Source organism: Nycticebus coucang, chromosome 2, assembly GCF_027406575.1.
Source record: "Nycticebus coucang isolate mNycCou1 chromosome 2, mNycCou1.pri, whole genome shotgun sequence".
Classification (NCBI taxonomy): domain Eukaryota; kingdom Metazoa; phylum Chordata; class Mammalia; order Primates; family Lorisidae; genus Nycticebus; species Nycticebus coucang.
This window is the reverse complement of record NC_069781.1, coordinates 78,180,578-78,193,256: the sequence shown is the minus strand read 5'-3', so window position 1 is coordinate 78,193,256 and position 12,679 is coordinate 78,180,578. Positions and strand designations below refer to the sequence as shown.

The following is a 12,679-nucleotide window of genomic DNA, read 5'->3' as shown; positions in this document are numbered from 1 at the left end:
TTTAAATTTAAACCAACAGTCATTAAAAATCATAATTTCTTATTTTATTATCTTTCCTTCATCTTTCTGTGCCTATTTGCCTTTTTTCAATCAATTTCTCAATAAATAATCAGAAATTCTGTTTTTTTATAGCACTTATAAAAATCACAGCATTACTTGCTGGGTGTGGTGGCTCAAAACCTGTACTCCTAGCAATTTGGAAGGCTGAGGCCCGAGGATCACTTGAGGCCAAGAATCAGAGATGAACCTGGGAAATATAGCTAGATGCTGTCTTTACAAAAATTAAAAAAAAAAAAAAAACAAAAAAACAGAAAACCCCAAACAATTAGCCGGGCGTGGGGATACATACCTATAGTCGTAGCTACTTTGAAGGCTGAGGCAGAAGGATCATTTGCGCCCAGGATTTTCAAGGCTGCAGTGAGCCATGATTGTGCCACTGTACTCCAGCCTGGGTGACAGAATGAGACCTTGTCTCAAACACACAGCAGCTTCACTGAAGTATAATTTACATAGCATAAAATTCACCATGTTAAAGTGGTGTTTAATATATTTGCAGAGTTGGGCAGACATCACGATAATCGAGTTCTAATGCAATCTTGCACTTCTCTCCCCCAAATCCATACCCATCAGCAGTTGCTCCCCATTTCCCCCCTACAGCCTCTAGCAGCCACTGACCTACTCTCTGTCTCTGTAGGTTTGCCTACTGTGGACATTCCACATAAGTGGAATCATACAACACAGGGCCCTTGGTGTCTAACTTAGTATGCTGTTTTTGAGGATCAGCCATGTTGTAGCATATATCATACGTCAGTCCTTTTTATTATTGACATTCCTTTGTACGAATATACACAACTTTGTTTATTCGTAAGTTAATGGAGAAGTTGCAAGTTCTTGTGTAAATGTGTTTTATTCTTTTGGGTATATATCTAAAAGTGGAATTGCTGGGTTATAAGGTAGATAACTCTATGTTTAACATTTTGAGGGGCTGCTAAACTGTTTTTCAGAAGTGGCTGCACCATTTTACATTTCTACCAGCAACAGACATGGAGCGCTCAATGATTCTTGACCTCTTTAACAACACTTGTTATTACTGTCTTTTTGGTATAACCATCTGTATCAGGGTTCTCTAGATAGAACCGAAAGGAGATATCCAGTGTATATACCGAAGGGGCCAAAAAATACATAAACATTTTAAGAAAGGAAAAAACTGTATTAAAATTGTAATAATACTTAAGTCATATTTGATGCCTGCAATTACAAGAGGTGCTCAATGTGACTTGCAGTCATCTTTTGTTATTGAAATATATTATTATAATTTTATTTATTTTTTAGAGACAGAGTCTCACTTTATCACCCTTGGTAGAGTGCCGTGGCGTTGCAGCTCACAGCAACCTCCAGATCTTGGGTTTAGGCAATTTTCTTGCCTCAGCCTCCCTTCCTGAGTATCTGGGACTACAGGCACCTGCCACAATGCCTGGCTATTTTTTTTTTTTTTGCAGTTTGGTCCGAGGGGTTGGGTTTGAACCTGCTACCCTCGGTATATGGGACCGGTGCCCTACTCACTGAGCCACAGGCACTGCCCATATAATTTTATTGATATTTTAAAATGTTTTTATTGTTTTGGATTCATTGTGGGTACTAAGAATTAGGTTACACTGATTGCATTTGTTAAGTAAAGTCCCTCTTATAATTGTGTCCTGCCCCCAAGAGGTGTGCAAGACACCATTATAATTTTCATACGGTTTTTCCTTTCTTAAAATGTGTGTATATTTTTTGGCACCTTCTGTATATATGTGTGTGGAGATAGGGAATTTTTTTGTTTTGTTTTGTTTGTTTTTTGAGACAGAGTCTTACTATGTTGCCCTTGGTAGAGTGCTGTGGCGTCAGCTCACAGCAACCTCAAACTCCTGGGCTTAAGTGATTCTCTTGCCTTAGCCTCCCAAGTAGCTGGGACTACAGGTGCTCGCCATGACGCCCGGCTATTTTTTGGTTGTAGTTGTCATTGTTTGGCAGGGCCGGGCCAGATTCGAACCCACCAGCTCTGGTGCGTGTGGCTGGTTCCCTAGCTGCTGAGCTACAGGCTCTGAGCTGAGAAGGAATTGGTATGCATGATTATGGAGGCTGAGAAGTCCTACAACAGGCCATCTACAGGCTGGAGACCCTGGGATGCTGATAGCAGCTCAGTCCAAGCCCCAAAGCATCAGCCATGAAGCCAGTGTTCTAACTTTCAGTTTGAGGCCAAAGGTAGACTGAGAACTCAGGAGGTCTCTGGTATAAACGCTGAAGTCCTAGTTGGAGTCCTGATGTCTGAGGGGTCACAGGGAGGAGAGTGCGCCCCAGGAGCTGGAGAGAGGGGAAACTGCCTTTGTGCTCTGTCCAGGCCACCAGCTGATTGGGTGGTGCTTGCCCATGTTGAGGGCAGATCTTCCCCGCTCAGTCCACTGAGTCACCTGCCAGTCTCCTCTGGAAACACCTTCACAGACACGCCCAGAAATGATGTGGGTGTGTCTGCGGTCTAGGTAGCAGTGCTCTAGGTAACCCTCAACCCAATCAACTTGACACCTGACACCTAAAATTCCTGATCACATCATCCTAGTGGGTATGAAGTGGCCTCGCATTGTGGTTTGATTTGCATTTTGACAGATGGCTCGCCTTTCTGGTGTTTACTTTGGAGAAAATGGCTATTTAAATTCTTTCCCCAATTTTAAGTCTTTTTTTTTTTTTGTCTTTATTTTTGAGTTTTTAAGCAATTCTATAAACATTTAATATCCTGGGTGGCGCCTGTGGCTCAGTGGGTAGGGTGCCGGCCCCATATGCCGAGGGTGGTGGGTTCGAGCCCAGCCCTGGCCAAACTGCAACTAAAAAATAGCTGGGTGTTGTGGCGGATGCCTGTAGTCCCAGCTACTCGGGAGGCTGAGGTAAGATAATCGCCTAGGCCCAGGAGTTGGAGGTTGCTGTGAGCTATGTGACGCCACGGCACTCTACTGAGGGCGATAAAGTGAGACTCTGCCTCTACACACACACACACACACACACACACACACACAAAACATTTAATATCCTTAGGAATGGCTAGATGGGGGGGGGTGGAGGAGGAAAAGTATCAGGTTTGGTGTTGTGTGCTTTAGCATATGCCAGCTTGTTCAGGCAAAGTGAGCAAGTGAAATGAAGGGAAGCACATCAGCTTGGCAGTGGATCAATGAAAAAGGTAAGGTGCGGTGGTTTCTGTGGCTCAAGGAGTAGGGCACCAGCCCCATATATCAGAGGTGGCGGGTTCAATCCCAGCTCCGGCCAAAAACTGCAAAAAAAAAAAAAAAAAAGGAAAAGAGAGAGAAAAGAAAAAGGTAAGGTGCAAGGTGTTGATAAATGGGGCGATGGCCAGGTGCAGTGTCTCACACCTGTCATCCCAGCACTTTGGGAGGCTGGGGCTGGAGGATCACTTGAACTCAGGAGTTCAAGATTGTACTGATGTATGATTGTGCTGCTCCACTCAGCCTAAGTGACAGAACAAGATCCAGTCTCTAAATAAATAGGTCGTAGCCTTCTAATGCCTTTTAAATACTATAAAAGAACAAGAGAGTTAAGTTCCTCTTCTTGGACTCACAAAATGTAATTCAGTTATTAGGAGGAAAGAAATATCATAGAAAGTGGGCCTATTTGGCCTTGTGGTGGAAAATACCTAAAAGCTTCTTAAGTAAACTTCTTACATAGTATGCTGACCATACATTTTCCATTTCTTTAAGATTAAATGGGAAAGCAAGTTGAAATGTAGTCCTTCTGGGAAGTCAGAGTTCAGATTGGTGTGGTGCTCACTCAGCTTTAAATAGGGGATAGACTGTCATCTCTCGAGAGTATTTGATTCTATCTGAAGGTAATGAATGAGTAAACTGAATCAGTCTTGAAGTTTTTTCTCAGTCTTGAGATTGTGCAACTTCTACTTAGTGGATAAGAACAGCAGAATCATTTGAGTAGTTTTTCAAAAGATCATAGAGCCTACATCTAACTTTTTTTTTTTTGAGACAGTCTTACTATGTCGCCCTAGGTAGAGTGCCATGTTGTTACAGCCCACAGCAACCTCAAACTCTTGGATTTAAACAATTCTCTTGCTTCAGCCTCCCAAGTAGCTGGGACTACAGGTGCCTGCCACAACGTCTGGCAATTTTTTTCTTCTTCTTCTTTTTTATATTCTACATTTACAGTTTCGCATGTACTCTTGTAAGATGCACCGTAGGTGTAATCCCACCAATCACCCTCTCTCCACCCCTCCCCTTTCCCCATATTCTTAGGTTATAACTGGGTTATAGCTTTCATATGAAAGCCATAAATTAGTTTAATAGTAGGGCTGAGTACATTGGATACTTTTTCCTCCATTCTTGAGATACTTTACTAAGAAGAATATGTTCCAGCTCCATGTAAACATGAAAGAGGTAAAGTCTCCATCTTTCTTTAAGGCTGCATAATATTCCGTGGTGTACATATACCACAATTTATTAACACATTCGTGGATCGATGGGCACTTGGGCTTTTTCCATGACTCAGCAATTATTAATTGGGCTGCATTAAACATTCTGGTACAAATATCTTTGTTATAATGTGATTTTTGGTCTTCTGGGTATATACCTAGTAGAGGAATTACAGGATTGAATGGCAGATCTATTTTTAGATCTCTAAGTGTTCTCCAAATATCTTTCCAAAAGGAATGTATTAATTTGCATTCCCACCAGCAGTGCTAAAGTGTTCCCTTTTCTCCACATCCACACAACATCTCTGGTCTTGGGATTTTGTGATATGGGCTAATCTTACTGGAGTTAGATGATATCTCAAAGTGGTTTTGATTTTCATTTCTCTGATGATTAAAGATGATGAGCATTTTTTCATATGTCTGTAGGCCGTGCGCCTATCTTCTTCAAGAAGTTTCTTTTCAAGTCCTTTGCCCAGCCTGCGATGGGATCCCTTGTTCTTTTCTTGCTTGTACATTTGAGTTCTCTGTGGATTCTGGTTGGCTTTTTTTTTTCTTCTAGTCATCATTGTTTAGCTGGCCTGGGCCAGGTTCAAATCTGCCAACCTTGGTGTAAGTGGCTGGTGCTGTAACCCCTGTGCTGTGGGCACCGAGCGGCTACATCTAACCTTTATATACTCGTGCTATTACAGATTGGATCTGTTTTTATATTTAGATGTAGTTCTTGCTTTGTTTGGCCTTTTATGTCATTTTCATAGCCCTTTGTTAACCTTTCAGATAAGTTCTTTTTTTTTATTACACCCAATCTGAATATATACTGTGTGTGTGAGAGGTACACATGAGCCTTAAATACGTCTGTGCATCCTAAATCAGACATTCTTGTTAATGAGGGCAGCTTCCCATGAACACTGTGTTCCTAATGACCAAAAGGGCCATGGTACCAAAAAGGAATTTGTAACACAGCAGCCTTCTGAGTCAAATTTTGGCAGGTTAATTTCTTGAGTGAAATTTCAGCATGCATTACAAGGAACTTCGTTCTCCGCTGTCTCTCTTGGCCTCCCTTTCTCTCCCGAGATTTCTCCCAACTCTTTATAAATAAACTAACAACTTCATCTTAAGACCTATGTGGTGGTAGGAGCATGTGCTTTTTTGGTCTTTGTTCAGATAATGACTCGTGCCTCATTGTTAGTTTAAAAAAGTATATTTCACCTCTTAACACTTCAAGCCAGTATTGTTTCTGTGGTGGAATAAACCTGATACCAGGTGCTGCCCACAGACTTTGCGAACTCCTTTGCTACAGACAGGGCTCCCTTTATGCCCAGGCCTGGTCATTTCAGAATCTGTCCTCCTCCAACACAAGTTTACCCTCCTGCCCTGACAGATTTTCATAGGTTCTAATACCTACTTTGAATATTATCAAATAGTTCACACCTCTGCAGCCTTTCTGTAAGGTGTAATTTCTGAAAGCCTTTTACGTTTCCATTGATCAGATGTACAAAATCCATACAATGTGGATCACTAGACGACGCAGGTGTGACTGTAGGTATTGGCCGGTTAGATAACATCTGTCATGCTCTTTGTTTCTTAGTTGTCATAGTCACATTAAGATTTGGAGATATGTGAGTGTCTACATGCCAAAGACATATGTAGTGTGTAATGTGCATGGTTGCATATATTGCACTTGATCTTAGCCAGAAGTCAAGAGAAGCAGTTCCTGCCTACCTACAAACCTTCATATCCCAGGTTGCCAAAGCCTTCAGGACCTTTTTTTTTTTTTGAGACAGAGCCTCAAGCTGTCACCCTGGGTAGAGTGCTCTGGCATCACAGCTCACAGCAACCTCGCAACTCCTGGGCTCAAGTGATTCTCCTACTTCCGCCTCCCAAGTAGCTGGGATTACAGGTGCCTGTCACAATGCCCAGCTACTTTTTTTTTGGTTGCAGCCATCATTGTTGTTTGGCGGGTCCGGGCTGGATTCGAACCCTCCAGCTCAGGTTTATGTGGCTGGCGCCTTAGCCCCTTGAGCCACAGGCGCTGAGCCAGCCTTCAGGACCTTTGAGCTGCTGGGACATAGCTGCTTTTGCCACAAAAAGCCAGTAGTCTGTGACTTCAGCCAAAAAAAGATGCCCTGTGTGATTGGCAGAGCCACATTACATGCTTGGCTGGGGCTTTTGCCTTGGGAAGACAAGAATTGTGATAATTTTTGCTCTGCCCCCCTGCCCCTGTGGTTAGTGGTATGCTTGATGGAACAGTTAGCTGGGAGGACACAGCTGAGAGTTGGGGGACAAGTCATCTTATGTGGTTCAGAGCAGCTGCTGTACACGCTTTGAGAATAGGTCAACACTTATTTATTAGGTTGGCAGCAGCTGGCAAAGGAGGCTGTAGTGGCAAAGTGCGGAGCGAAACAAGGAGCCAGTGTTGGAGGGTGCTGCTTCAGGGATAACTCTAAAGAGCTACAGCCAGGAGCTCTGAGTGATTGTGAAGTGACCTGGGACCAAACCACAGCTCTCAGAATATCTGACATTCCCCACTGAGGAGAAGGCCTGACATCAGTCTGTCTTTGGAGTTGGGAATGTGACTTCTATGACACACTTTCATGTTTGTGCTTAAATAGTTAGAAGTCATTTACATTCTTTTCCAGGAAACCATCAGGTTGACTCCTTGTCAGTAGCAACAGATGTAGTTTCATTGATTGATTGATTAAGACATGGTCTTATGAAGGGGCTAGAGTGCAGTGGCATCCTTACAGCTCACTGGAGCCTCAAACTCCTGGGCTCAAGTGATCCTTCTGCCTCAAAGCTGAGACTACCGGTGTGTGCCTCCTCACCCAGCTAATTTTCCTATTTTTTTGTAGAGATAGGGCGTTGATATGTTGCCAGGCTGGTCTCAAACTCCTGGCCCCAGCTGATCTTCCCACCTCAGCCTCCCAAAGCATTGGGATTATAGGTGCGAGTTACCGAGCCCAGGCGGGTATCTTTTAACTGACAATGTGTATCAGTTACATCTCAGTGGCTCGCTTTTCCCTTTCTGACACAGCTTGGTGGACAAGTGTGAGGCTTCAGACCTGGGAGCTTCACTGCCCACTACCAGTTGCACACGTGCCCTTAGACTTGTTACTGGGACTTCTCTTGAGTGTTGAAACAAGGCACAAAGTTGCCTTCAAGGCCTTCCCTGCGGTCCTATTCTGTGAAAAGCTGTTAGGTTGAATTCTCTATGGTTCACCTTACTTGATTTCAGTAGAAATGATGGTTAAAAGGATGCATGAGTTTTTATTTATAGAGTCACCTTTTAATTTCAGAGGAGCATTATTCCAAAGATGAGGAAGATGGAAGGAAAATACAAGCATTGGGTGAACCACACAAAAGTTGAGTGGCCTTACCTTTAGGACCCTACAATCTTTGGGCTGTCTTTGAGCCCTGTAATATTTTAGAGTTACATCACACCCCTGTGAGGGGCGGGGGGCTTCTGAAGAAGGCAATTGCTGAGGAGACAAAGGAATGACAGCATGCCACTGGGTGGGGAGCCTGTGCCTTTGTGATTTCAAGATCCTTCTTTTTTAAGCACCAAAGGCAGCAAGAAAAGCTGCTTCTGCCTGTTACACCTCTTTTTTGTGCCCCCTTTAATAAAAAGGACTTGTTCTATAAAATTTGGATTCAGTCAAAGGCCACACTTCAGGGCTAGGAAGGTTACAAGTTTCCTTAAGGCTACAGGTTCCCCACTCCATTGTATAGCCAGCAACCCAGGTCTCCCCTTTTCTTTCCCTTCTAACGTTGAAAAGTGAGCTAGATGTCAAGCTACACGTTGGGATGTGGCACTGGGTATCAGTTCTCGAATTAATATTTCAAATCCACAGGGCCTCCGCAAGTCTCATTTTAATCATTAATTTGAACATAATTCTCCTCCCACTCCAAAAAAGCTAAATGTGGGAACGTAGATGTTGAATTTAAGATTTAAAGTTTGACTCTGTCTCTGTTCTTTCTCCTTTTGCCACCTTTTCCAAATAGTAGTCTTTAAAAAGCACAATACAGTTAAGCAGCAAAATCCAAGAAAAGGGAGTATAAAGGGCTCCAGATAATTCCCAGTTTGGGTTATCAGCCCCCATGTAATGGAGAGTTGATTATTTTTCCTTTATTTGAGGGGAGGTAAAACTCCACTAAGCTGAGAAAAGTACATCTAGGAGAGATCTGAAATATTCCTGATTCTGGGTCAGTGTGCCTGCAAAACCATCTATTGGACTATACTTACTTAACGCAGTAAAGGTCAGAAAAGCTTCCTTTGCACATGTGGTAAGATGTAGCTATTCCAGCGTGCAACCCTGGAGGTCATAGACCAAGCTAGGAGAAATAATTATGCATGGTAATGGGCCATTATAGATAATGGCCTTCCGGGGGTGGCAGAAAATACACAGCCCCACAATCTTGCCCAGAATGAACATTGAATAGCACATTAACTTTATAGCAAGCTAAAAGTTCAGCCTTGGGACTGCAGCAGCCCCCCAAATAAATAAAATCTCCATCTTACTCAAGGGAGGCACCTTAGTGGCCACGCTTCTCAAAAACAGAGGAGCAGGAGGGGTTGGGAGAGACAGAAATTTTGCCAAGAGAAAGAATGGTGAACTCCTCTGTTCCAGCTGGCTTCATTTGTCTCACTAAGTAGAGGTGGTTCCTGGCTCGCAGGGGGTGCACAGTAAGCGTTTGTTGCTTTTCTGGCGCCAGGTTTGTGTTTGACGTTTAAAATAGCCCTGCCATGATTGCCTTGTGGGAGAAACACATTGTTCCCGCATTTCCTGATTATGACTTTAGGGAGTGAAATCACACCGACTGCACTCAAGGCTACTGTCTGACCTCAGAGACGGCCAGGAGCAGAGGATTCTGCTCCTTTTCCAAGTTCAGTGGCATTTGGGAAGCCCTGCCAGGTGCAGCCCAGCCCTCCTGCAGGACCCTAATGAGCACTGGGAGCAAGAAGTTTTTGTGGCTGAGTTATTGGGTGGCTGTCTTGCATGATGGCAGAAAATTCCATCACTACAGTAAAAGCTAATGATTATTGAGTACTTACTGTGTGGCAGGGCCTTTCTAAGTACTATCCAAATATTTTCCTATTTTCTTAAGTAGTAGGATTTTTTCACATTACGTATAGACGCTGGAACGTGCAGATAACTAAGTTGACTTATCCTATGGTAATGTGGCAGTAGATTCCAGATCTGAGCGAACAGTCTAATGGAGCCTGTGCTCTTCAACCAGAGGTTTTGCTGCCTGGTCGTACTGTGTGGTTAATGTCTTTCTCATTGGAAGAAACGTTTCAGGCTTCAGGATACAGCTAGAGATGCCTAGTGGGGCTCTATTACTGACTACTGTGTGAATTAACATGACTCAGAGAACCACCAGGCTCTGAAGGCTCTGAAATCAATCCTCTGAGAAAGAGAGGAGCCTGGAAGACCCAAGTTCTCAAGCTCAAGCTTTTTGGTTGCAGAGTCTTTTACAATCTTAAAAATCATTGAGGACCTTAAGAGGTTTTATGTGGGCTGTCACTGTCAATGTCATACTAGAAATCAGGTTGAGAAATGAAAAAAAATTATTGCTTTAAAATAATAGTAAACCCATTACTTGTTTGAGTAAGTAACATTTTAATGAAAAATTACTATATTTTCTAAAACAAATTGGTGAGAGTGGCGTTGCTTTACATTTTTGTAAATCTCTTGTATGTCTGGTTTGTAAGATGCATCGAGGTTTGCATAGTTTCTGCTTCAGTCTCTTGTTTTAAAATACACAAAGAAAATTCAGCTTCCTATAGGGAAATAGTTGGAAATAGGAGGGAAGTGTTTCAATAGTCTTTTCAGATAATTGTGACTATTCTTTGATACTAGACTACAACTTGACAAGTGGCAGTTTGTTAAAGATGAATTGTAGCATTCCAGAAGCTGGAACCATGCGAATGAATTTTTGTACCCTGTTTTAATTAAAATCTGTTGGTCTGTCTTGAACTTTGAATGACTCTTTCATCCATGTCTGACTCTGTAATGTTTGACTCTGTCCAATGCATCACGCATTGGTCATTTAAAAGATGTAAGTTCCCGGAGTTTATGCAGATCTCCCAAATGTTGACTCATTTCATCATAAAATAACAGAAAACCCCATTCATTAATACTACTACTGATCTCATCAGATGACTCTTTGAGAGAGTGTTAAGCATGTAAGTAGTGGCCATCAATTTTCCGAAATTCTGGATTTTATTGAAAAGTTCAAATTTTGACAATAATTACTGTCAGTTGTTTCCTTGAAGTGACAGTTCACTTTCTTTAAAGAAAAAATAAATCTGCCAAATACCCGAGTCTCAATCACCATGATTTGTCATCATTGTTTCAAGGGTATAGTATTCCTTTAAGAAAAGGCAGTGAAGGTGGCTTTAACTCTTAACACGGTGCACAGGGGCCTATTATTATGCTGAAGTGCTTTATACGTCCTTCCCATTGAATTACACAGGTTATTTATTCATTTATTTTGAGACAGAGTCTCACTCTGTCACCCTGGGTAGAATGCATCATCATAGCTCACAGCAACCTCGAACTCCTGAGCTCAAGCAATCCTCCCACCTTGGCCTCCCAAAGTGCTAGGATTACAGGCATGAGGCACTGTGCCCGGCCTGGTTGCAGAGGTTTTAAAAGGACGTAGTTTACTCAGGTAGAAGGTTAATCGAGTTACTGATATTCTCAGTTGCATCAAGGACATCTTAAGGAAACTTTAAAAGGAACTTAAGAAGTTGTTTAATGTCTTACTGCAGAGCAGTGAGGAAGATGAGACCATCAGTGCAGTATGAGGCCTGATTTGTGCTCAGCACCAGCTCTGCATCATCAGTGTCGACGTTGGCATGGTGGGAAGGGCAAATTAACATTTTTACATTATTGTGAAAATACATTTGACCTCGTGGGCCCTCAGAAAGGAGTTGTGGGCAGAGGGCCTTCAACCACACACAGTATGCCAGCTGCTGGGGTAAAATATAAGAGTGTGATTCTTGACACCAGGGCACTAACCTCTGATGGATTTAAAGCAGTTCAAACCCTACTGCCTGCTGGGCTTTCCCTGGGAGTGCTGAACTGTTTGGAGCCTTTGTCCCATCACTGGGTCTCATTTTCATCTTATGGAGAGTAGTCTTGGGGTGGCAGCTCCTCTTCTCCCCAAGTGTTCCCATACTGTTAAGATTGAGAGCCACTGGTTTAGAGAAATGTTCTAGAATGTTCTTGAGGGACCCCCTTCTTAGCAATTGGATAAGTTATTGTTTAATACAGCTAGGGACCCCTTAGCAATTAGATAAGTTATTGTTTATTACAGCTTGAAACATTTTATGAGACAAACACCTGATTGAAAACTGGCAATATTAAATTGAACTGGTATAATCTTGAGTTGAATGAGAACTATATGCAACAATATAATGAGGTGTGGTTTGGTGTTGTATCCCCCTCACATTGATGAGGGGTCTACTCCTTTATTTCAGACCACCTTCTGGGACCTGCAGGAACAAAGGCAAACATCCGTCTACTCTATAAGAAATGTATGAAAGCAGGACCTAAAATCTAAACCTACAAGGTGCTGGCCATGAGCAAGCCAGCACGCATGTTCTTGACACCTCCCTATTCAGTTCCCTTCATGGTCTAGATAAAACTGACAAAGCCCTTAAAAAAACAATTCATTTTTTGAGACAGGGTCTCATTCTGCTGCCCAGGCTGGAATGAAGTGGTGTGATTATAACTCACTGTGGCTTTGAACTTGTGGGCTCAGGTGAACCTCTTGCCTCTCAGTCTCCCAAGTAGATGGGACTACAGATGCCTGCCACCATGCCCAGCTAATTTCCCTTTTTTTTTTTTTTTTTTTTGTGGAGATGGGATCTTGCTGTGTTGCCCCAGTGGAGTTGAACTCCTGACCTCAAGCAGTCCTCTGCCCCAGCCTCCCTCCCTTAGTGCTGGGAATACAGGCATGAGCTACTGTGCCTGGCATAACCCCTATATTTTAAGTTGTCTGATTACAGTTCAGAGCAGACTTTTTCTATGGATACCTAAATACATTAATAGTCGGTAAAAATGTTATGTAAGCGTCCCCAGGGTAAGAAATATTAAAAAGTTTCAAGAAGGGACTGTCTGTAAGATCTCTTAGAATATGGCATTTGATGGAGAGAATTGTGCTAAGAATCTTCCTTTTCTTTTCTCCTCTACTCTCACATTCAAGCCTTGA

At 42.7% G+C, this 12,679-nt stretch overlaps 1 protein-coding gene across 1 annotated transcript in view; it reads left to right on the top strand.

The window, feature by feature from the left end:
* Positions 1-12,679, top strand: part of DMRT1 (doublesex and mab-3 related transcription factor 1) — a 113,803-nt gene that overhangs the window by 25,337 nt on the left and 75,787 nt on the right. The gene's annotated exons all lie outside the window — the stretch shown is intronic.